The 26,377-nt window shown below is 37.6% G+C and overlaps 1 protein-coding gene across 1 annotated transcript in view; it reads right to left on the bottom strand.

Annotated features, from left to right (window-relative positions):
* Positions 1 to 11,494, bottom strand: part of stan (protocadherin-like wing polarity protein stan) — a 117,549-nt gene extending 106,055 nt beyond the window's left edge. Inside the window, exon 1 of the mRNA XM_028313063.1 lies at positions 11,467 to 11,494. The gene's annotated coding sequence lies outside the window, so the exon portion shown is untranslated. The remainder of the gene's footprint in view (positions 1 to 11,466) is intronic.
* Between the last annotated feature and the right edge of the window lie 14,883 nt (positions 11,495 to 26,377).

Genomic DNA, 26,377 nt, shown 5'->3' with positions numbered 1-26,377 from the left:
GCGAGCTAGGCAGGTAAAATCCATACACTCTTGTCATTTAAATAGCCGAAACATCTTTGGTTGTTGAGTTTTGTGCTTATCAACTTTTTAAATACATGTAACTCTTGAATCTTGGTCTCAAATTAATATCAACTACATATATTATTTAACCACGTTGGTTGTGCCCAACTTGGCCCATTTTTCACATTTGTTTGTTGGTATAAAATATTGCTCGGGTAACATATTTCCCGCAAGTCACAGTAATGGGCAGTACTTGCGTTAAATTGCTCAAAGTGAGCGGTTGCTCAGTACACTGGAAGTGACTGCCGTTGCTGAAACCAGTGATTTAGGGCGGCTAAAGTAACTGTGCAGTAAAGTCAGCCTTGGGTTATTTTTTATCCTGTTTTTGGGATTTTTTATTGAACCTGTTCATATTAAAGAAGTGTAGGTAGGGAGCCACTGCTCGATGGAACCTAAAGATGGTTTATAAACTGGTAGTGCCTGGATGAAAACAGCTGAAGATTGTGTTTTGTGACGCTTCGGGCAATCAGCAACCACATGATTTTTAGGGAAGACGTGTGTCCAACAGTGGACAAGAGCATGATATACAGCAGTACAGCAAATCAGACTTAGAACCATTTTGTTGTAAAATGGCTCAGCACAGCTTAAGGCTTGGTATTTCTGCTAAAGTAGGTATTTCGCGCTGTCAAAATCTGCGCGCGCAATTCTTCGCCGAAGACAGCGCGCCAAAGAGCTCCCGCCACAATTTCCAGCTACATAGTATAGAAATACGCAGTTGGTTAGGTTAGGTCGACTTGCTTCCCTTCAAGCGTCACACTCACAACACTTTCTAATACAAATCATATCCAAGTGATACAAATTAAAACACCTTACAGACTTTTTGGGAATATATTCTAGAATCGAATAAATATGAAATATAACTGCAGAAGTAAACAAGGTTCAAAGTGGCCGTGGCGTCGCCTGACCTTCTGGAAGTTCTGCGCCGGCTTAAAGAATTTCAAGATTACGTCACCCGACCTATCGGTAGGCCCTTGGAAGCTTGAGCGACTGGAAAAACATTTTATGATAAGTTACTCTTAGTAGCGATTATTTAGAGCTTGGATAATAAATTATAGTCTTAGTTTAAAAGGATGCCAACGATTTAAATTTCAATAGGTAGACAAAATTCATAATTCTTAATTATCAAAAATTTTAGCTTTCTCCAGTAACACTGATGTTATTATACTGTGACTCATCAAAGTCATCATTGTCAAAAATATTGACAAATCGCGAACTGTCACGACCAAAAAACTGACACGCGTCCGTCCTCCGTAAGCGCCACCGCGCGACTGATTGAGATTGTCCAAGCCGTCATGGGCGATTTTTTCCACTTTTTTTAACATAGTAACTAAATAAGAGCCAATATAAAAATTTCATCCGTTAAAAGCCCTCAAGTTATTTCTGAACTTTAGTTTAGTAAAAGATTCAGAATCTCAAATCGCTTATTTAAAAAATAAAACCATAAATAGAAAACGAATAGAGGTAACTTTGGGAATTTATTCTATCGAGTCAACTTCATCAAATCGTGTTTCCATCCGTTAATAGCCCTAGAAAATATCCTCAACTATGCCCAAATAAAATCTTAGCCTTTAATTTTACTGTTTAGTACCTCAAAAATGAAAAATGAAAACCTCATTTTCGCCATTTTCACTGCTACCCGGCCTTAACTGGATAAGCTGTCGCTCGTACTTGGGATAGCCATTGATCGGTAAATATTCTTATGATTTTTTAATCATTATAATTATTTTTCACTGCGGATGTATCACTTCGAATAATTATCACACATATACAGGTCTTATTAAAACCAATTTGATTTAATAAAAGTACGAGAGAGTCACCAAACCAGGAAATTCCTTGTGCTCTTGGTTCAATTATTTTTACTGCGGATGTCATTTAGACCTAAGAGGCCAATTAAGAAGATGTAATTTTCTTAATTGTTCCTAATCGTATTCAGGATCTACACTTTTACCTAACGGACGCGACCTTTTTACGCCATTTTACTGCTATTAGGCTATAGTAGCGTTTTTATTTGGAAGATTCTCTTAATACTATTGGAAAGCTTGCTTTAGAATAACAATTAATGTGAGTAAAAAAAATATTGGCTTGTAGAGTAAAAAAAACTAGGCTTGAAAACTACAAATCGAAAAACATCTTAGCGGTTACAGTTAGTCGCTCGGCAAGCAGGTTCTGGGTTTAGTTCTGCTTCTGGCTAAAGTGATTCGATTTTTTAAGTATTTTATGTTTTTGGATACGACTGTACAGTATGTTATGGGCAGTACAAACTTACAAAGCAGTAGGCAGTCAAAGATCGCCGGTTATGGCCAAGACCGTTACATACACGATCCATACGCTAAGCGCATTATACTCCATTCACGCGGTAAAGACAGGGTTGCAATTTTTTTGAGTAGAAGTGTGAATCAAGATACGGCCGGGCTGTCCAAAACTAAAGTAAAATATCCAATCAAGACACAGCTAAAGGGCAGATAAAACCATATCAACTTAAATATTCGATAGTTACATAACTATATTAAGTTAAAAGGATGAGATAAGTTAGCCTACATATTTGAAGTAGGTACATAAAGACCATACATACCTCAGAAATTCCAAAATCTAATCCTGTTTCTCCAAACCTAATTCAATATTCCGACCCTTCCTAATATGGAAGGTAGTCGTAAATTACTGAGATAGCGGAATGTCAAAGCAAAGGACACAACGTGACCACAGAGCACGGTCACTTTATGCTGTGTTCATTATTGTTTGACCTTTGTGAATTAGGTAGGTAGTAGGTACTTACTTTATTAAAATTTCTATATAAAATTTTGTGAGAAATTAGACAAAAAATAGAAACAGGAGATTAATATTTAATGGTCACTTACCATTAGGTGAGATACAGGCCAAGAGCTTCCTCGTTGTGGATAAAAAAAAAGTTAAGCTCATATTATGCGCGCCTTACACGTAGGTACTAAAGCTTCGGCCAAACCAACGCGTGCAGCTCGCGTCGGCGATGGCGATCACTGCGCGTGCATAGATCGCCGCGACCAATGACAGGACGCGTTGATATGAACTCATCACTACAAATTCATACACGACATCAGTCTGATCGCCATCGCGCACGCAGGCTGCGCACGTTGGTTTGGCCGAACCTTAAAAAAATCTTCTGTTATAATTAGAAACGCCAAAGTCTGAACGCATCTCAATTTTAAGCACAGACTGCGAAATCCTTTAAGGACAGAAGCCGATAAAGTAACACGTGTGCTGCTAACCGCTGTAACGGTAATGTTTTCAAAGGAGCCTGTCCAGACACAGAGACCTTTGCAAAACCATTCTGCAGAAAGTTTTTTGCTGGATAGTGGCAATTTGGAAGGTCAAAGTATCCTGGTTACATGAGTAGGGTTACCAAGTCGAAATTGAAAAAAGTCGGACATTTCAAATTGAATATTGTTCGGGGGTTACAAACCACGAAAGTCACGTACCTATTTTGAACGACAATTCTAGCGGAAGTGTACTTCAAACATCATCATCAAGTCACAAAATTTTAGCCTCCACTGCAGGAGCTCAGCGTTTTCTTACTATTTGGAGCCGGAAGACGTAGCGTGGGCAGGTCTCCCACTAGGTAGACCGACGATCTGGTGAAGGTCGCGGGAGGTGCCTGGATGCGGGCGGCGCAGGACCAGTCTTTGTGGAAAACCTTGGGGGAGGCCTTTGTCCAGCAGTGGACGCCTTTCGGCTGAACGAACGAACTATTAGGAGCAAATTCTTCCGATTTGGTCTATACTCTCCACGTCCGATCAAATCATGAAGGACGGTAACCCTACAAAGTCCAACGGGTGTCGCCTGCGTTCGTGGTCCCATCCTCAAATTGCGTCTATAATTAAGTAGCTTAGCGCGAGCAAACTGAGAGCCTCGGCGATTAGTTGGTCCGGTGTTAGTTTTGATGGATGGGGGCATTCTGGCCCAGCGACCACGATAGGGTTAATGAAGAGATTAGGTATTAGTTTCGCGTGTTATGAACAAAAAGGCGAACATATACAAGGTATAAGGTTTAATTTTGCCTTTTTACATGTCCAATTTGCTTTCGGACATTGAGGTGGGCCAGAAAAGAAGCAGCGGCAGCAGCTCGGCAGTTAATATACCTTTTATGATTTCTTATAATAATTTTCCTTCAAAAGGTTCAAGTTTTTTCATATTTCAAGTAATTCATGTAGTAGGGTATTTACCTACAGTTTTAATAAAAACCAGTATTTAGTTAGCGTTTATTTATTCGTAATGAATAAAACATATCCGATGTAATTAACATTTCTTTCCATTCCCATGACCATGTAAGTTTCTTCCCCATCTATACCAACATCGTAATACTTATGTAATCCGTAAAACTGAATTAAATGAACTCCATTCATAAAATGTAAAATAACCGGAAAATTGATAGTAAAAAATATTAAATTACCGGTATCTAATCGCCCGAGGCATCGGTATAATATGATTTGAATCGGTTGAAATCGTTCCGTCTGGGTAAAACATAAAAGTCGATGGATATAATGCGATTCCTATGCTATGATGATGGCCAATATTACTTGCGCATGTAAATTGAAGGGACAAGAAGTAAATGCTACATTGCTGTCTGACTTAGTATTTGCTTCAATTAAAATTGAAACAGGTTTGATTAAAAAAAAACCGGCCAAGTGCGAGTCGGACTCGCGCACCGAGGGTTCCGTACAAACCTGCAAGGTTTACAAAGTTCGTTCATTACGACAATCGAGTCATAACTATGGTATTTTTATTGCAAAATGAAATTCATAACATTACAACGGGGAAAGATGGAGGAGCATAAATTTAAGACAAAGATCTCTTTATCGTTTAAGTAATCCTTTATTTTATAGTATTTGATATGAATTTCAACTTGATAGCTCTACGCGTTCATGAGGAAAAAAGTAATAAGTTTATATTTATTAAAAAATATATATTTTGTAATGTAACTAAAAATTTAAGGTTTTCGGAATTTTTCCTTTATGTGTGCTATAAAACGTTGCTTCATGCCAAATTTCAAGATTCTAGGTCGACTGGAAGTACCCTTTAGGTTTTGATTCCCTTGCGAGTACTTGCGAGTTTCAAAATATGCAGCTTAAATTGCTGTTTCTTTTGATTGCGTTGACATAGAAGTTTGATTTTGTTACAGCTTAAAGGTATTATAGACCTGAGTATTTGGTATGAATTTCAATTTAATACCTCTACGCGTTTATGAGGAAATGGGTAGTAAGTTTAAAATTATTAAAAAAAATATATTATGTGATGTAACTAAAAATGTATGGTTTTCGTAATTTTTCCTTTATCTTTGCTATAAGACGTTGCTTCGTACCAAATTTCAAGATTCTGAGTTCACGGGAAGCACCCTGTAGGGACCTTTTTCTACCGAAGCGAAGGCTGGATTAAAATGGTTTCGGGAAATAGCTTTGATATGTTTTTTCTGTTTTGAAATCCATACAAATGTATGGCATGTTCAAAGGGAACAAAGAAAAAAATTTTGGGTTTATTACAAAGTATTTTGTGAGTTTTGACGAAAATTAGAATCCAGCGCCTTTCTTGGAAGTTTGTCTTTGATACACTAACGCGCGTATTCGCAAACATTACTATGAGGTTTCCCAGTGCGCGTGGTCGCACAGGGTCACACACGTACCAATCACAGAACTCTATTCAAAGCTGTGCGTTCGATTTGCTGCTTCAGTTAAGCAAGCATCGTTTGTGAATACGGCGCGCGTAAGGTGCAGACAAAACAGGCTAAATTAAACATTATGGTACCTCGCAGTTGTTGAAGATGCTATTTTGGATATCTTGAAGCGTCTAATAGACTCGTTGTGAGTCATAATAATATAGGGTGACAAAATTAAATATTCTCTGCCGTATCTCTCAAAGGTAAGCAATAAGACATTATGCCTTCGCAGAACGTGAACACTATCGCCTATTAGCCGACATATTCGAAGCATTTCGGCTTCCAGACTGCACATTAAGGGACGTCCAGTTTCAATTAGGGAAGCACCGGGATGTCCGGAATCGACACCGGGGGTACTATTAATTAGCGAGCTGTCCGTGTGTCTAGCGCGTCCAGGGAATGTGCTTGTTTGAGGCCTTTCTACCAACATTTTCACTTGAGACTTCAAAAAACTAGCTTTTTTTGAGTGAGATTTGCATTAAAATTATCAGTTTGTTATGCATTTATGTTTATTAACAAGCCCATTTACACTATCTCATTGAGTTAATTTTAAAAATTTCCATAATACATCCCTTTTCATAAAATTTTTATCTAATATCGTCAAAATAATGTTTTGTATCTCTTTACATCTTAGTTGATTGATTTAACTAAATTCTACAGCCATTACGATTCTTAAACATTGTTTTCAAACATAATAAACCCATTTTGAAGTGTATAAACTAGTCCTCGAAGTACGCCTTTTAGGTATTTTTAGGTATAACAAAATGCAAAAAATATCAGCAAGTTTTCAAAATTGAAACACAGAATAGCCAACTCTAGGAATGTGGATTGAAACAGATGGTATTTTTAATATCGATGCAAAATGCATCTTTCTTATCAATTTCAAATACCAATGCAGATGGATCAAGTCGAGCGTATCGAATGCTATCCAGGGATTTCTTTCATTTGTGACGTCACTTGTTTGTTGTTTGTTTTGGCCTGCATAGCAAGATTTTTCTCCAAAATTATTTTGCTGGGGCTTTGAAATACCTACATTTACGCTGCCATTATATTGATGAAAAATAGTGGTTTAGTTTCAAAATACTGTTTTTAGAAATACTGTTTTCAGGCTTCGAATTAAAGCTTAAAGCTGCTGAAGAAATGGTATGAATGAATACTAATACTACCCAAGAAAAAATTAAAGTCTCAAATGTAGAGACTTTAAAGCTAGTTTTGAATCGTATGACTCTATCGATCAGCATTNCCCTCTCCATGTACCTATAGCTGTACAATAGCAACTTGTATTAAGTGTAATTGTACTGCTGGCCTAGCTTGTAGCCTTTTCATTGTCTGTCATACTGTTCAGTGCCTACAACGGTATTAATGATTCAAAGGCTGCCCGAGTTGGCTGACCGCTATGTGAAACTTAAAGGTGGCTACCACTTGGAGTTATCAATCGAAACATGCCTTAACTATCGCTGCATTGGTTTGGTTAGTCATCAAGTTAAAAACGTGCACCTTATATAGTGGTGATAGACACTATTTTGCAACAAAAAGTCTGTCTGTATAGTCGGGAAGCTTCGCGACATACTCACGTCCGAAACACCGCAGTCGTTTCAGCCGAAAGACGTCCACTGCTGGACAAAGGCCTCCCCCAAGGATTTCCACGAAGACCGATCCTGCGCCGCTCGCATCCAGGCACCTCCCGCGACCTTCACCAGATCGTCGGTCCACCTAGTGGGAAGCCTGCCTACGCTACGTCTTCCGGCTCTTGGTCGCCACTCAAGAACTTTCCTGCGGCCATCAGCTCTACGAGCTATGTGCCCCGCCCACTGGCACTTGATTTTAGTGATTCTGCGGGCTATGTCAGTCACTCTGGTTCTCCTACGTATCTCCTCATTTCCGATTCGATCACGCAGGGAAACTCCGAGCATAACCCGCTCCATCGCCCTTTGAGTGACGTTGAGTCTTCTTAAATCAAGTCTGATGTACAAGATATTAAATTTTATACGATACCTTGGATGGCGTCCAAAACATGTTTCAGACCCCATCAATAGATTGCCCTCGAGTAGAAATACTTAATGTCGCCACAAAATCCGTCTAGCAAGTGTCAAATTACACACAGACGAAACCCATTCAACTATCGCACTTACAGGATTTACACAATCCGACGGTTTAATACACGATCCGATTTTTCCACTCTCGTCGTTGCGAAAATAGAGCGAACACGCATACATAATGAATTCAATAGGGAATAGATTCGAGTGACGTGTATGTACGTAAGCGACATGTCTATTTTTGCGCGGTTTTGCTTTTAGTTTACATGATTCAGCCATTACATAGTTGAATTCATGTTGTTAAAAAGCTAGTCACTGAATTCTATTATAACTTAGGATATCTTAATAATTTACAGAATTCGTTTTATCTGTAGAATACCTTTATTATTTTTTAAGGAAATGTCGATGATGAATGGCAACAAGTTTCTTGGAAAACTTGATGCCATGATTTTAAACAACCTGAAGCATAGCTAATTGAAGGCAATTAGGCAGATTATTCGAGGTAATTCGATGCCTTGCTAAAAGTCCATGTCCAATAGTGGACTCTTGCGTTCACAATAAAAATGCTAATATCTCGGTCAGCCGGCGACTCATTTCCCAAATGAAGCTGTTAAATACTGATCAGTATGGTCAGCAATAAAATCAACCCTTGTAAACTCCCAAAAAGACCTGAGACACGTTGGGAGGCGCCGAACTTATCGTTTTATGTCGTACTCTTAATGGTACATGAATTTTACAGTCCCCGGACTTACATATTTACGCGGTGTTTTACATTTTATGGGACACTCCGTGTGTATTAGAGCGGAATTCCCATCTTTAACGCTGGATATTGTAGTTAAACATTATAGGAATTTCAGTTATGAAGTTGTTTTAGAAATGTTTAAAAAATAGACTTAATATCACTTTTATAAATCTTCAGAGATTTTTACTGAGAGATTTTTACTAGAGAGTATAGAGTTAGGCCGTATAGAGTTTTTTTTTCTGCTTCCATTTTAGCCACAATATGGATTTTTAATTAAGGAGTAGGACGTTCACAAAGAACTATTAAGTCTAAATTAAGACTAACTTACGAAGCTTGGCTCTACATGAGATCTGATTGATTTTTCGCAGTTCGACTTATCGAAAATGTTTTTGGTGGGTTAACATTTTTAAAACATTTTTTCAAAATAGAGTTAGGTGCTTAAACCTTTTTAGAAGAAGAATAAGAATAACTTCACTGACTGCTTAATTACTTAGTCTGGGAGATCGTCTACTAGTAGGGCCTCTAGTCCACTTCGTTGTCTTCATCATCCAAAGTGGCTCTCAAATGAGCATAACAAGGAATTTAGCCAATCTCGTAGTCCTTAGCCAATTATTAGCATATCCTGCAATTATTAGATCAGCTGGAATCAGGACGTGGAGGTCTACACTTCGTTATGAATAATAACTCTTGATTGAGCAGATTTGATGGTAGGGACTTTATGGCTTAAGAAGATTGGCAGTAAGGAGTTGGTATGCGTTGCTCCTAGTATTTTATCATTTCATCTTTAATGAATGAAACACCTCTCAAGCCGTAGGAGAGATTAAACAATAAAATCTTTATGAAAAACATGACAAGGTAGGTACTCGAAAGAATAATCTATAAAACAATCACTCATGAAATGTCAAAAAAGGCACGCACTTTTTGCGGACAAAAATTCGTGTGCCTACAGCATAAAGCTCGGGCTACACGCATGCATAATCTTCGAAAATTAAATATGCCCCCAGCGGAATGCAAATCCGCAACCGCTGCCATTATGGAGATAAAAAATGAATAATATAGGAAGAAAACAAAAATGGAAAACGAATTATTGTGAGATCAACTTGTTGTCTAAGCACTATAGATTTTTTTGTACCTTTAAAAGTGGTTTTAACCGCCTCAGTGGTCTTGTGAAAATACTCGGTATTCGGTCTCATCATCACCATCAATTTCCGTCAGGTGACATACAGGCTAATAAATTCCTGTAGTGGAACAAAATCATGTATTCTATACCTTAGGGCTTAGAGGAATCGTGAATATTATGTAAAGACTTGATAAAGAATGTTAGGTGGCCCTTATTAGAGTCGGGATAAAGGATAGCGTGTCATCCCGAGCCGCAAGATAAGTGGCTGATCTGCATATAATTGCGGGCCCAGGCCCATCCATCCCGCGAAATGCAAATGGTATGAATGAATGAATACAATAATACCATATTGCATTCCGTTATTGGTTTTTGCTTGATTTTAATATCTTATTTAATCAGATACGATTTTAGATATTTACAGATTTTTATGCACGAAAAGAATAAGTAACATATCTGTCCTGTATCCCTGTATGTGTATTTTTATCACATAGGTACTGTCCTATTACTATGAAATGAAAATGAAAAATATTTATAAAGATTTGACCAATATTTTGGCACTCGTGAATGTCGCAATAAAAAGGTAGCCCTTATGAAAATGCTCCAGCTACTAAAAATACCTATACCTAAGCTAAAGAAATAAAAGACAATGCAAGCCAAGAAACTAACTGCTATTTTATTTTGTAACACTAAAATTATGTTTATTCAACGCGGACCGTCCTACCGCAATTCATAAAATGTACATTTCTCAACAAAGTAAACATTTAAAACGTTTTCCTTGATGACAGCCCATTACCACCACGAAATAAGAAATTTTCTTCAATTTAATGCAGAATAATAAAAGCTAAAGAAATCCTAGGAAGGTTTCAATGCTGTCTGGGCGCTGCTCGTTTTTGTACACAACTTGCGTCAAAAGTGCTTTTTAATTTCAATTTTGCATCTGAATTGTTTCCGTTATGCGGATTATTTTAATCGGCAAAAAAGTGGGCCTTTCTTTTGGATTTCAGAAAAATATTTAGCAAAAAATTCGTCTAAAATATCAGCGTTAAAAATCTTGCTCGTAAACTCCTTATTATAAAAAAATATTGTTTTACTTATTAAGTTTAGTGTGAAATTTCTATAGTCGGCTTGCTTCGTTCTCACATACGTAACGAACTGCTCACGCTCGCAGCTCACCGCTCAGCCCCGAACGCTCGTGTCCCTATGAATAATGCACGGACCAGTGTTTATTTCACTAATTCGACCGTGGTATCTTGCATTTAGGGGAGTACTAGTATTTATTCTGTAGTTTAGGTAGCCAGATAGAGTTTAGAATGATGAATTAATTCTGGAGTATTTGTAGGCAATAAAATTGTTTTTCTATTGTCTGTTTTTGCGGCACGTGAGAGGGGTTAATAAAACTGTTTCATCATTAAATCTAATGAATCTGACTTAGTAAACGAATGAAAAATATTTTTTTTATGCATAAAAAAGGCAGATATTTGACCACAATCGCACCTGATGTTAAGTGGGATGCAGTCTAGGATGGTACTTACATATCTGCCCTGTAAGTGCCTATTCACTCTCGCCTTGAAAACGCCCGGATTACAGTCTTCGGGAAAGACAGCAGTATTATCATAAAAATATTAATTAGCTGTTGAAAGTCACATTTTTTAATATCCACTGTATCTTCTACTACTGTAGCTTCTGTTTATTTGTCTCCTGCCTGACCCCATACAAAAAAGACTTCATAGAATGAGTCAATTTGTGAATACAACTTTTATCATTAAAATTTCTTTGAAGCATGCGCTTAAAATAGCTAATGTGGTAGGTACTATTTGAAACTTACCGTCAATATTCGGAGCTTCACGAAACCTGTAACAAAGCAAATTTAATTAATAACTAAGAAAACAATTCCAATATGAATGATCGGTTCACGCGACGGAATAAATTTGGAACAGGAAGTATCGGAACCAACAAAGTTTGGAATTTGGATGTTGGTTAATTGTTGATCCGTGAAACTCAAAACAAACAGGTAGTACGGTCAGGCTACATCACGCTTGTTTTAGCATTAGCTTTGCTTCAGAAAATCTCACATAATGACCTTTTAAGAGACAAAAGAACTGACTGTTCTAGTAAATTAGGGTTGTAATTGGGCGTCAATGAAGACTAAACTCTTATGCGTCTGTTAAGAGGTTTTAATAAATTAATTTCAGATAGTTTGACGGCACATTAAGGCAAGGATTGTGGTATCTTTTAATGTAACTGATGAAGTATAAGGTTCTAATTTGCAACAAGAAATTTCTGAATCTGCTGTCGACAATAATCTTAACAATAGGTTTTTATGGTGCCAAGTTTAAAAAATAATTTTGTACAAAGCACACAGTTGGTATAAAAGTGAAAAGCCAGCCGCTGGAAAGGTATTAATCCCGCAATCCAGCAATAAATTCCGCACTGAGCTGTCCAAAATTCATGACTTCGTAGGTGTGTAAATTTTAATTTGCGCTGGACGATACAGCTCTTGTGTGTTTTATGAATTTTTCGCCGTGTTCTAGTTTCGAAATTGTGTCGTGAAATGAAATTCGCATAACTTTGTGAATAGCCCTTTTTACCTATTCATAAAAAGTAAAATGTCAGGTAACACTTTTGTTGCGATGCATGAAAAACATGTTTTTATTTTACTTTTTTGACCGCAATCGCACCTTGTCAGATGAGATGCAGTCTAGGATAGTAAATAATATCTGCCCTGTAAAAGCCTATTTACTCTCGCCTTAAAAACTTCCTTTCCTTACATATCGTTTATGGACTTTTGAAAAGTAGCTAAATATTCTTGGTCGCTTGCCTTCTGCTAGTTCTGAGTCAGGTCTCTGGCGACAAACATTTGACTAAACTTAGTTTTGAAACATGTTCAAACCAACAGAAACAGGCCAGTCCCAGGCCTCTCGAGTCTCCCGTTTGCCTTGGCCTAAAGACATCACACAAAACTTTGTTTAATACTTGTCTTTAGAAGTCCAGTTCCCTGGGGTAAGTCGACAAGAAGATTTAGAAAAGAATAGTTTATCACTAAAAGCTTGACAGACGAAACAACGATAACAAAGATATCAATAAAAATCTACTGTAAAGTGGCGACAGGTCTGTATTAATCAAATCGTTAAAACGCCACTACGATAGTGATACTCAATCGTTTGCGTCAATAAAATCGATATTTTATCGATTGATCATCAACACTATGTATGATCCGGCACTGGTCTTTCATTGACGCTATGTTATTCTTTGTTGAAAGACAATCGAGAGATACATCAGTTTGGCAAATAAAGATTTCAAAAACATTTTTTTGTGCACTGACCCTACGTGTATTTTTGTCAACAGTAGCTGGTCGAAACTAATGAATGCAGTCATCAATACAGCCTGTTTTGTTGACGGTGAGTTGCGACTATTGTTTTCAATAACGCTATTTGGTTTTAGATTGCGTTGGATTTCCCCTATCTATTGTTTTTGATTCCATTATTTACTTTTTAGGAATACGTAAATGTTTACAGAGATTTATTACACAAGTTTAAATTAAAAGGTGCCAGGACGCTTTATGGCACGATTTTTTAAACCCCCCAATTCTATAACGATCTAACAGCGAAACAAAAGTAATTTGCGAAGTTTGTAGGTACCTCGCTACAAACTGGGGTACAATGCAGACCAAAAATTAGTTTGTTTTATTAAAGTACGTAAGTTAGAATGGAATTTGCATAATAACAGATCCCATTCAGCGCGGGCCTCACGGTTTAAACTGGAACTTAGTGCGGCCAATTCTTAATTAACGGAGAAGGTTAATTTGGGAGGCTCCGTTCTCTACGTAAGGCGACGGGCACGGTGCTGGCCAGGGGACAGGTTGTTAGGGGACTATCCCTCGGATGTAGAGATGATCATTCGTTGGAGCAAAATGTACTAAAAGGAGATTCTCGAAGTACTTAATAATATTTAGGCTGAGTTGCATCACCTAACTTTAACCGTCACTAGAACGATAACCGGCGTATTTTGTATGGAGTTTGACAGATTTTTGACGTTTGTTAAAGTCAAAGTAAGATGGTGCAACCCAGCCTTAATGTATCAATTCCTCACCTATTTCAATGATTAGACAAAGATACTTTCAATACTTTTATTCAAAATGAAGCCAAATAAGTTCTACTAAGTACGTCATTTTATCTAGTTCGCGTAAAAGTCAAAAGCTCTTGCGCCTTCCGCTTCCGCGCGCAATATACGCGAAAGCGCGGCAGGACAAGGCGCGAAATTGTCGAGTTTATTATATCCAGGGCGGGCGCCGCCCAGAATTACACGGCAGCTTTCATAATCAAAGTTGCTGAAGGGCGCCCGCTCAGTAAAAAGGCTATTTTATCATCGCCAGCCTGCCAATATTTCCTCGGTTTAACGCGGTTAAGCTACGCTTATTACACTGATTAAAAAGTAAAGTTCATTGTTTTATTTTATTAAATTATTGGTTTATTTTATTATTTTGTGTTCGATGTGTTTATTAACTTTAGATACAAATGTAGAGGACTTTGCAGGATGCTCATTTAGCACACTACTGTAGAGCAAATAAAAACCCAAAAAAAATGAATACTTTTCTTTCAGTCTTTAGTAGCTATAGTTTGTTACGTTTGTAATTTTACTAAATGTTTAGTATCTAACAAATTAAACTTCACTGGATCCTATGAACTGTTTTATTACGGCTGAGTGGAATTTCCTAACACAAGCAAATATTAACTCGATACAAAATTATATTCAGCGAATCCATGACCCGTAAATATTTGATAAGTTGAAGAAATAAATAATCTTCATTTTGAAAAATTTTATAAAACGTTCCACTTGAGAAAAAATGAGCACATTTAAAATACGAAAATGAGTAACAGGTTGACATTCTTTTCTCCGGCAGGGAGAGCCGTGGTGCGAAATTGGCAATATTATATTGTCAGGGCAGGCGGCAGATTTAGGGCGGATTTTGTAATCAAAGCAGCCTGGAAGGGCAGTGGTTAAGTAGAAATGTAACTGTATTTTTGGGAGTTCATTTTTGTACCCTTTTGGCACGCACGTCTGTTCTAGGTAAAGGCGGAATTGGGTTCACGAATCCAGCGTTTTCACATAACGAAATGAAAGCTTTGAAGTATTTTTTCATTACTTTCTTTGGATTCAACACTGTGCCTGTTTTTGCATAGAATAAAAGGATTAAAATGGCTGCAATAGACCCAAAATTAATTATACAAGGGTATATTTTAATCCATTACTGAATGTTCACAAATCCTCCTCTACTAATCACCTATTTTAATTCATCACGATCACGCAATTAGAGTGGCATCTGCGACCCAGATGGGCCTCGAACCCGGGCCCTTGCTGTAATGGTAATGAAAAAACAGCCATTTGTCCGGGCTACCCCTTATCATCGGCGATTAATCAATGTTGCCAGAATACCGTCATTAGTGACTTCACCCCAACTAAGCCCATCATCATATTTATTGGAGTGGTGAGTTATGGTCTTTTTATTTTATTATTTTTTATTACTACTGTTACTTCTTAGTCTCTACTTTCTAATTGTTCTAGTACTGATGGCCTTGATCAATTCTTTTCTTTTATTGGTCTTTGCAAAATCCTTTATTAAGCTTTTCTGCTATGTCTTGCTATCTGCTATGCTCTTTTTGTCATGAATGGTAGGTATCCCAAAGGTAGCTATAACATTCTACGTAAGTAATTACAGAAAATAACCAAAATACAAAGTTCTTACATAGTATAGAAATGTGTATAAACGTAAAAAAGTCACAATGCGTTATACTCTTTGCTAAAGTTTTCGCGACAACCTAAAACAGCTGTAAACAATTCAGCGCAGTGTGCTGTCTGCCTCTCCCGTTTTCTTCCGATGAAATATTACGTCCTTGTAAGTAATTTTCTATCTATTACGATAATCCTTCCGAGATACAAATAGCCCGCAGTTAAAACTGCACCGCTGCAATTTTCTGTTATAAGGAAATGGTTTACAACATAATATGCAGTTACGACGTTTCGTTCGTAGGCCATCTTAATTACTGGAGTGATTAGTTGTGGTGCTAACAGACGGTTCTCCAGTTTTATGTTAGGAATATAATATTTTAGTACCTAAAATTACTTAAGTATTACAAATAATTTTCAGAGGAGCCGCAACCTACGACTATGAGTGTATGCAATTTGTACTGTAATTGATTTTAAAGGGAATTATGTACGCATTTTCTAATGTTACGGTCTCCTTCAAAAATTCAAAAGTAGCCTAGATAAATCAAGCATGACACAAAATACTTACTTACGCCCGTATTCACAAACATTACTATGAGCTCTCACAGTCCGCTAGGACGCACAGGGTGACACACGAACTAATCACAAAGCTCTATTCAACGCTGTGCCTTTGATTTGCTGCTTCACATAAGCAAGCATCGTTTGTGAAAACAGGCGTAAAAGACATGCGGATAAATGTCACTTACAACCAAAACATGGTCCTGTAGTTTACCGCTGAACTACAAGTACCTTTCCCAGCGAAATTAAATCCAAATAACACTATCTTTACCAGGCTTTAAGAGCAGCAAAACCAGTTATTGCGGGAAATAATTACCCACTAATTGCTGGGCCTAGGTGGCCGCGAGTTGCTCCTTGTGCAGATTTTAATGCTTTTATCAACTCCACTCGGCTCCTGTAATCGCAACGGGACGTCCCTCATAGAATACACACACAGATGTGTAGAATGAAGATCTTTATAAAATTAGTGCTGTTATTGACACTAGCGTTTTTCTGGGAGTTTCTCTATGAGGCAAGATCAGCGTGTTGTTTATGAATCAAAAGGCTAATGCCCATTTTCACCATCAATCCCTAATTTTTAAGTGACCCCTATGGTAACACATAACAGGAATTATGTTTTAATAGGGGTCACTTAAACATTTAGGTTTGATGGTGAAAACGGGCATGAATCTCGCTCTAACCATAAATAAACAGTAGGTAATATAGTTCTTACTATTACACTAATAATTTTACACTTATTTTACGTAACCACAAAGTTACTAGCACTTTTTTGGAGGTCAGTTTTGATGATCTGAGCATTATGGTAAGTTGTATAGTTACCTAATTTGCAGAAAATTCTGAAACGTTTCTATCGAACTCAACCAAATAAAGCATAAAACAACTAATATGATTCATTAACATCTTATTACTTCACTATTGGGCGAAGATTCTCTAGACTGCATACTCCATAATAGATTTATTAAACTGAATCCTAAGTTATCATGTAGGCAACCAAGTACTTAAGCTGTCTGTGCTACTGCACCTGAGGTAAACTTTCAAGTAACTACCGTGTTGTGGTGCACTGTTAGTTGTAAGTTAGTTTATGAACCAGACATCAACATTGAACCTTAACCACAGGGTATAAGGATGGGGATAGAGATTCACGTGTCCTGCCGGTAAATGGATGAGTCACATGTCTGAATCAGGAATTGTATCACGCATTGGGCCTTAACCCAAGGGAATAAGGACGAGCGATTTAGTGTTCCGACGGTAAAATGAGTCAAACTCGCTGTCTGCACGTACAGGCCGTGTGTAGCATGTTATCATAGCCTCCCAGACTCGGCTCCCTTAAAGCCATATTTCATACATTCCCTTTGCTGTTAGCATAATGAGGGTATCGGCGATCTGCGCGTTTGTACAGTCAACAGCATGTCAGAATACACATGTTCGTTGTAAAATCACCCTTATTGCAACTACATAAGATACGTCAAGCTTGACGTGCCATTGTCTATAGATGTTCCATCCGTGGATTTGCTACTGATATAGAGTTGTTTGCAAGAATTTTTATCGTTTAAGTAACGGCAATAGAAGGAATACGTTTAATAGGTTTTAACTACAGGTTATCAACCTTCGAAGTTAAGGTTTAAATGAGAATAGATAAAGGAGAAATAGAAGGATGTTGTTTAATAGAATTACTCTACCACGCAAAAACGACTGGACTGATTTCGATGTAAAGTAAGTTAAAATGCTAGGATGATGTCACGAGCAAATAGTTACTGAACAGAGGCCCTCAACAATGATTTCCACATCGCCCGTTTGGTAGCGGTCTACATCCAGCGCCTTCTTACTACCTTTACTAGTAGCAATAGCAGCGTTTAATAATAATCATTCGGAAAAATCCTTCCCATCCCATCGATCTTGCAAAACTTCACAAAACTCACCCCGCGAGGAATACAAGTAACAAATTGCTGCAAGTTTGTTGACTTTGAAAAGTCCGCGATCCGACGAACATTTATTTGTTCAGCCGTGCGCTGAACATTTGGCAGCGAAACGTAGTTTCCACTTATATGATGAAGAGTTTTATCTGATAGGGACTTATTTATTGTTACATCTGGGCAAAATAATTCAATTGCCTTGTAAATGAATACCTGTTAATTTACCTACCTTATAAAGAACTACTTTTACCAAAACTCGTCGATTTTTTCCTCCACTTAGCATACTCTTGCCTCTGACGGCCCACAGGCATCGTGTATGTAATAAGTAAGTGAGCATACCATAAAGCTATTTACCGAGATTAGCAATTAAAACCAAACCTCAAACTATGTTTAAACTACTGAAATTCACTTGCTACTGAGCACGCCAAAGTCGCGTTATTACAGTGTTCATGTAAGTGCTTAACTTAAGCAAGAAAATTTGGGCCCAAAATCTCGTTCTAAATACCGGACAAAGAACAACAAAACCCGCACTTAAGACGGTTTCGAGGCCCAGGACAGGGTCAAAATTGCTCACTTCAACGTGAGTGTCACTCCGCTTACAGCAACCGTAATAGACCCTTCGTGAATATATCGGGGGACCTACGCGGCTTGAATAACAATACGCGAACGGAGTGCATTTGTCTTTTTTCGTCGACTTTACGATTGTAATCCGCCGTTTACCGGCCGTAAAACCGGCGTTGGAGTCAGAATTAAATTGGTATCTCCAACTTTATTGAGATACACGGCAATTACTTTTTTAAATACAAATTAGTTACGTTTTATTTCAGTTAATTAGAAATGATATTAACCCTCTACTATTTGGTTTTTGAACCTCTACAGAAGTTCAAAAACCAAAGGCAACATCCAGTAAGGATTATATCCAATCTCTTGCATAGATTCGCGTTTATTACGTCAGTACGGTAAAAAATAGAAACAGGACTTTCAAAAACATAATTGTCGTTTTTATAATAGACTCTAAAAACTTAGGTAAATACATTTGTTTAATCTGGGTAAGCTCGCTTTTGAAGTGTTTTAGAATGCAAATTGGCTTAATAATGACGACAGTGGCGAATCTATTCGTACTCGTACTACCTACCTACGCAGTACTTGACCCAGTTGGGTTGGGTTGCTTTGTAGAGGGTGCAATGCACCGACAGTTATAGGAGTTATTTTACTTATTTTTATTTCTCACTTTTATTAATATAATATTTTATTTTAGTTTACACGAATTCCATAGTAAGAATAATTAATTTGCGGTTGTAAAAGAGCGGGGTGATAAAAAGCGTATTATTAACATTCATGATGAAAGTATTAAAAACTCATAAACGAATTTATTATGATATAACATCACAGTAGTCTTTAAAATGCTTTTAAGTGTTGAAAAAATAAAAATTAAGGCCAATTAATATACTTCTTACGTTTTGCTTTTTGTACATTTGCTTTCAGGGCGCGTCGGTAGTTCTGTACTATTCTTGGGAATTTTCTAATCTCAAATCGGAGAAAGTTAAATCTTTTGCAAAATCCTCCAATTAAAACTCTTAGCAGGAGTCTTTTCACCACATGAAGCTGAGATAAGGATTGTAACTTAGAGCGATGGTTCTCAAAGTTTGGAAGAGCCCCAATGGTGTCCATGTCCTCTTTGTTGAGACTTATAATAATTTTGAAAAATGCAAAGCCGTTTGAAGATAGCTGACCTGAACTGGTAGACCGGTTGCTTGCGTGGTGACTGGTGGCAAATATGTATTATTAAATATGACAATCTTCTTTTTTTTTTAATAGAAAAAGATGATTCCCTTTGAGGTTCAGCTAAACCAACGCGTGCGCCGTGCAGCCCGCGTGCGCGATGGCGATGGCGATCAGTAGAAACAGAGTAAATTTACTCTGGTAGAAATCAGTAGGATTGCCATAATCACCATCGCCATCGCGCACGCAGGCTGAACCTTAAGCTGCATGTTCAGTTCATGTCTTTTGTTTCACGTTTGGCGTTATGATGCTATTTTTACTCGACTGCTCCAGAAGAAGAGTTATTGATACCAGGTTTTTAAGAGGCAACGGTCTAGATTTGCGGGAGGAAATGGGGCGTTCAACCAAAGGTTGGGAACCACTGGCACAGCAACTAGGAGCCAGCGACCAAGTTCCTTAACTCAGCATCCATCTTGCAAAACTCCGTAATTTATCGCATGTCCACCGAGTTTGCTCATTGTTTACTTTTAAAACTTCCATTATAAATGGCTGAACCGTGTTTAAAACGCGTTCACCTTATTTAAGCGTTTAAGGGTTTTCCTTTAAGGGTTGAAGTATTTCGTACTAGCTTCTGCATGCGGTTTCGTCCGCATTTCAGATTGTACTCGATCCAATAAACACAAAAATTATGGGTAACTTTGTTTATTAAATATTTTTTGCGACGAAACAGCCTCTGGGCTTTTGTAAGGTTATCACAAAATAATAAACTGAAAATAAAGCGAACAATTAGCGAGTTTACGTTTGTTGTAGGAATCCAGAAGATTTTTGTATTCATATCGTCGCGACGGCTTTACTCGTAGGTATGCTACGGGCGCTTTTTCAGGAAACCATTAACGACTGAAAATATGCTTATACCCCGTAAAAAGAGGTCTTCCTCTCTATTAGGTGGACTGCACATTTCCCTCTCAAAGTCAGACAATCCAATCTCCAGTCCAATCCCATTCCGCGCGGAATGCGGCTTTAAAACATAAACACGCGCGAACGTATGCGCACGAGACACTCGCGTTAGTGCAAAGTATTCGATGGAGACATTTTGGCCGGCGGCCTAATAGCACGTGGTCTCGCGCTACGAAGTTTGCCCAATTTGGACCTTATTATAAAGGTATAGAGAGAAAACTTAGGTGTTCAGTGGCTACCGTGTAAGCTTTTGCATAAACAGGTTCATTGTGAGCATTTGGGAAGCAATAAATATGAGCAGCTTTTAATATTTGCTGAATTGACTTTTCTTTTTCAACTTAAACATAAACATATTATATGTATTACATTATTTAGTTATATTTTTAATGCTCAATTTGTTTCGAGTGCATATTTTCATTGGTGTTTTATTGGGGCCAAAGTGATGTTAAATTAATTACCTATGTAATGTAGTGTCTGTAAATAGGTATGGCATACAAAGATCGCGTACTCGCATCAACATCCTTTATACATTAAACGGATCGCAATTTTCCCACTCAAAAGGCATATCGTGAAAAGAAAAAATAAATGTCCACACTTTCGTCCTGTGACTTGGCACTAAAAAGCTATTTCCATCCGGAAAAGTGTATCCATTTCGGATCAGCCAGCCCGGTGGCAGTGCCAGGGACGTTTACACTTCTTCCAAGCCAATTTAGTATTCTAATTCAGTCGGCTCTATGTAGGGCATTTAAAAGGGAACTCGGTTATTCGTAGATAGTTCAAACTAGATGCTGCAGGTTAAAAAAGTTGTAGAGACACGTGTATTAACAGACCAACTGAACTTCGAGGAAAGTACATTCAAAAATTAACTGTCCCGTTTCTAAATTCAGAGTCGATTCGTTACTTCACACGAAATCTAAAATTTCCTTTTATAGATACACTTTCCATAGATAGAATGATATGATAGAGTGAATAGGCATTTACAGGGCAGTTGTACCATCTCAGACTGCATCTCACTTAACTCCAGGTGTGATTACACTATTGCAGTCAAATACCTGAATTGTTTTGCCAAGACAAAACGAATCGATTCTAGAATGTAGGAACTAGGCGTGCTTATAGATCGTTTCATCCACGAAGACGCGCCCCAACATTCTTCCGCTAATGTTTGAGTGTTGTCGGTACACGCTAGATTATCCATGAGTGCACACGCACACTACAATAATGACGCTCGGATTGCTCGGATCAAACTCCCCGTACCTCGCGCTTCCCTCGACCAAAATTGGTGGGGCGCGTCTTCGTGGATGAAACGATTTATAATACCTATCCTACGCCTTGGTTATTGCAACCAACTTTGTACCTATCCTACGCCTTGGTTATTGCAACCAAATCTTGTTGAAACCGCACATATTCACACTTCCCAAATTAAATGGCCTTGGAAGGAAATTCCCAGCAAACAATTTCATTTGCGATTCTATCAAGTGTTGGGCCTTGGCTCTGAGATTTATGACTTCGTAAGCTTCATCCCTTCAATCGAAACAGAGATTTGTGTGTACAACACGTATTCTGTTTACAATGTCACCCAAATCTTATGTAGATGAATTTATTTTGTTTCGTTTTTGAATTGTCTTGTACATAGGCAAATGCATTAAACGTCACATAATAAGGAAAACTATTGTTGCAAAAAATAAGAGGGGTGTCTAAAATGGAGAAGAAAGTTTGTACAAGAAACCATTCAGAAATAATATTTCAAAATAATGGAATCAATAGTCTAATATTTATAAAAAGTCCTTTTAAGACGAAAATTTGCATGCTGTGTTATCCATACTTAGTTACCTTTTTGCAAACCCTATTTATTGCAAATAAAGAATTTGAATTTGAAATACTACACCAATCTTTTTGTGCGCTGAACGACTTTTGTAACATAACAAACCCGAAACCGCGCAGGCGATGCCACGGCAGAACCTAGTATAATATCATCTAGAAATTCTAGCCAAGCGATGCCCTGGGAATGATAGAATAAAACAACACTAAGAGATTGACGTCAGCACTGCCGCCCATTACACTGGAAAAGGGTAAACCTATCCAGAAAATAGAGCAATCTCCATATTTTAGGGAACCCAATAACATTGTTACATCCCAATGGTATTGTCCGAAGGTCCGGGATCACAGGTAGCACAGGTAATGTAATAAAGCCGGGAAACAATAAAAATGAATTCTACGTTCAAGAGAATAAAACACAGGTTGAATTGGCAATCCTTTAGCACTTTTAGATTGTTTTCCGCAGATTTTGATGTAATTGATAATAAGGATAGGGAAAATAATAGAGGTATTACATAAAAAATGTTTATGTAAAATAGAGGTGACAAAATTGTAAACTTACTCCAAAATAAAACTAAATGACTACCGACTCTATCCAACACGAAATATTTCAAAAGTAGGTAAAGCTATTTTCATGCAACTTTGGTTCCAACTTCCCGGCCATCTACAATGTTATTTAATGAACAAAATTACTCTTACCACAGCAAAACTTGCAAGAGCAAAAAGCTCCGAATTTACTTTCAACTCTCAATAGGTATTTGGTATCAGGTTTTTCTCAGAAAACTAGTCGTGAAAAATGAGAGCAATTGGAGGAACACATCCAAGCTCTAACACAATCAATCAATTTAGGAGTGACTCGGAGTTTTCTCGCAAAAACGCCGGCATAAGACAGTGAAATTACAGATTACTCGGACATAAGTCAGGCTGGCGCGGTGGACAAAATGGCAGCGATCTTGTAATTTCGCAAAGCGACCGTGGGGGGTAATTTAGTGACAAACTGGATCAAGTAACCGCAGCTCTTGTGCAGCGGATTCACCGGACTATGTTTTAAAATTCTGTGGTATTGAGGTGGGGTTTCAATGTTAGCGGCTTGAGATGTCAAATATCGAAGACATCTAGCTCCAAAATACTGCTTACTGACACCATCATCCAAAGGTTCAAGTTTTACAGTATTTAATGGACGACGGTATGTATCAAGCTAAATGAGAGAACACGATCAGTTACAGACATAGCGTCTAGCTTACTGTGATTGAAAAGCTAGCATAGCTTATTTTAAAGAACACTTGTAAAGCTAGATGTTTGATACGATATTTAGATCATAAGTTTTACGGATTTTCAAGTAATCTTTAATCTTTTGTGTGTGATCTATCTACTGTTAATTGTGAAAAATATAAAACGTTAAAATAGCGGTATCGTTATAGCCAATGAGCTGCTGTCATAGTGACATTGACAATACGTCAATGTCACGCTAGCTAGGATCAAACGTCAGAATAGCGGGACGCGCGGAGATTATCTCCGCGCGCTTTGTGCTAAGTGATGAATTGTATCTAAAATAAGGCAATATACTGTGAAAGTTAAGTATCCAGTGTTTTATTTATTAGGATAGATCTACCGGCCCTTAATACTACCTATCTTTAACAGTTGGTCTCAGCTTCCCAGGTCGGTCACAGTCGTTAACATCCTAACTGTGGCTTAAAACTTAATAGCGGCATTCTGCGGGGCCACCGCGTCGTCCGGCGGCTTAGCGGCTCAAGGCGGCCTAAGATAATAGCTTTGTCTAGAAAAAATGCTAAAACCTACTCCCATTTATAAGATAATGTTACATAGTCTATGGAGAATATTATCATTGGCAATATTTATTTCCCTTTTGACATAACGTTTTGACAGATGACATTACTTTTTTCCGCGCGTTGATGGTGTGAAACTTGTTAATGTTTGTTATCGACTGTTNAATCAAATAAGTGATGATTAAGATTCTGATTCAGCTAAATGCTCTCATTTGAAATGTGACATGTAGCCCCTTCTTGCTGAAACTAAGTGTTCCTGTAATAGCCTCGATTCTTGCAGTATACTGAAAGTATCTAAATACAATAAATAATAGAAATTAGTGTTTTTCTTTTTGCAAAGGGTTATTAAGTGTACCTACAGCGTTTTTTATGACGCTATATATTTGTATACAAATTTATCAATGTAAGATGTTGTTTTTTTGCTATTTTACATATATTTTCTAATTACCGTTAGATTAAGTATTAGCCTTATCTAATTACCGTGACCATAAAATTTTTGGATCTCATTTACGCGAAAACCGCTTTGAATAATTTGACGCCTTTACGATTGTTAAATTCGTACTTTTCATGTGTTTTATATTTAAATGCATTTAAGTCAATTATGCCAAATTTCAAAAATGATATGGTAATTAGGCTGAGAACGCCTGATCGTGAGAATGGCCGTCAAGAGAAATCGTTTAAGCCTTCAGGTAAATACTCATCCGATTTGTTAGAGAAGTGAGGGAGTTTTGTAGTAAGATCGCTAACTAGCCATAAAACTCATTTTAGTTTTTGCAAGTACGCTTTTAAAAAGCACTTTTACACGTCACAGTAATACCTTTTACCACTGCTTCGGGACAATAAATGGGCCAGTGCTGAGAAGAAGCAGCGCAAGAAACTCAGTCACTATTTTCAGCCTCTTTTTCAAGGGTATTTGAAAAAGAGGCTGACAAAATAGTGAACATAGATAGCGTTGTTAATTTAAGTAATTAGCAGTCTGCGGCGGCTTCGTCCTGGTTAAATATTTTAGGGTGAAAACTTTTTTCAAATACCTACGCGTAGTGATTCTCTATCTGAAAATCTACTTACACACACAAACTCATAAAACCTCACTCTTNAAAGATATAGAACCTCTGCGAGTCAACCTCGAAGTCGGTGTTCAGAAACACCGCCACTACCTAACGAACATTTTACAAAGCCAATGTCAATGAATCCTAGTAATGTACTATCTGAGCTACCCCTTGATGGTAAACAACATGAACAAAACTATGACAAAACATTTTCTCAATTGATGAATAATGTGTGGACTCATGGCTTCACGGCTAATTTGAATGTGGTGCCTGAGTTTGACCCCAGTGATAGTAGTCAGAACGTAGAGACTTGGTTACATAAAGTTAATGAATGTGCCAAGATCTATGGGTGGAATGAGAACCAGACCTGCCACTATGCATTACCAAAACTTGCCGGACTTGCAAAGCGTTGGTATCAAGGATTACCATCATTACTGTTTACATGGGATGAATGGATGATAAAAATTAGGTCAGCTTTCCCATCTAATGAAAATTATGGAGATTTACTTTCGAAAATGTTGCAGCTACGCTGTAAGATAGGTCAACCCCTTGATGTTTATTATTATGAAAAGATGACTCTGATCAATAAATGTGAAATATCGGGACGAAAGGCGGTAGGCTGTCTTGTCCATGGAATTGATGACAAGTTCGTACGCATGAGTGTTAACGCATGCCGGTTTGAAGAACCTGACCAACTTCTTTCTTACCTTAGTACGTTGGCTCAAACCGACGGAATGGCCAGGAGAAGATTATTTTCAAATAGAGAACCTGTATTAAATGCACCCCGCCCTTCACAACCAGAATTGAATAAACCTACTATTANTGAAGAGTATGTAGGTAATATAGGTAACCTAACTATGCACTGGATGAGCCTAATGGAGAGCAATGAAACACACGTCTTACTATTGCGGCTTGTATTCGAGAATGAACGACCATACAAAAGTAGGTACACGGCACAGTTATAAAACTAAACTTAGGACTACCTCCCACTAGAACAATAATTTTAATATGTGAATCTACCCATACATTACACCTCCACCCTTATTTCTAAACACGTATCTTAAATAAAACTAAGCACACATATACTTATGTAGATACGAAGATACGATACATTAGTATGTTGTCGGTCTACTAGTACATGGTGACTAATCAAAATCAAGTTATGTAACTTAATATTTATGTAAATACTAGTTTATTTATATTATTAAGAA

Source organism: Ostrinia furnacalis, unplaced genomic scaffold, assembly GCF_004193835.3.
Source record: "Ostrinia furnacalis isolate ACB-3 unplaced genomic scaffold, ASM419383v2 OfSCF4144, whole genome shotgun sequence".
NCBI classification, from domain to species: domain Eukaryota; kingdom Metazoa; phylum Arthropoda; class Insecta; order Lepidoptera; family Crambidae; genus Ostrinia; species Ostrinia furnacalis.
The sequence above is the reverse complement of the archived record's forward strand: the minus strand, read 5'-3'. Positions and strand labels throughout refer to the sequence as shown.